Source organism: Sphaeroforma arctica (assembly GCF_001186125.1).
Source record: "Sphaeroforma arctica JP610 unplaced genomic scaffold supercont1.300, whole genome shotgun sequence".
Lineage (NCBI taxonomy): Eukaryota > Ichthyosporea > Ichthyophonida > Sphaeroforma > Sphaeroforma arctica.
The window spans coordinates 25,410-25,992 of record NW_014040258.1 but is presented as its reverse complement, the minus strand read 5'-3'; positions in this window follow the sequence as shown (position 1 = coordinate 25,992).

The following is a 583-nucleotide window of genomic DNA, read 5'->3' as shown; positions in this document are numbered from 1 at the left end:
AACCGTATCGAACGCACTGTGATGTCCCTGTTCATGCTGGGCTCTAGTTAGCTGTATGCGTCGTTGTCGTTCCTCTGGTGATGCTTGTGCATATACGGGTTGGTCGGCAGCGTTCGCCATTGCTATCGAAACCTCACGGGCTATATCCAAGCACTGAAAACGTGATGTAAGGTTGGGTTCAGCATAGCCTAATCGTTGCATAAACGCCTCCGGTAATATATAGCCATCAGGAGGGCCCACGCGAGCAATAACCGTATACCCGCACGGTGACTTGCCACGCGTATATTTAGCGAATTTCAAAAACGTGTGCGGTGTTCGTGGAACTATCACCGGTTCTCTCTACAGGAGTAACTTACATAATTCAAATCACGGAGCCCGTGGGACCCAGGCAAACATACTGTTGCTAAGGCACTCTCTGCCTTGAGCTTCCGTACCATCCTTTGAATATGCTGCCACGGCGGGTTCATCCAATCGGTAGTTGTGGACCAATCATGCACAAAGGCACCCCTTGAGCGTCGTCTGTCCAGAAGCGCTCGAGCTGTACATTCTTAGGGTACGCAAACACATCGATATCATTTGGTCT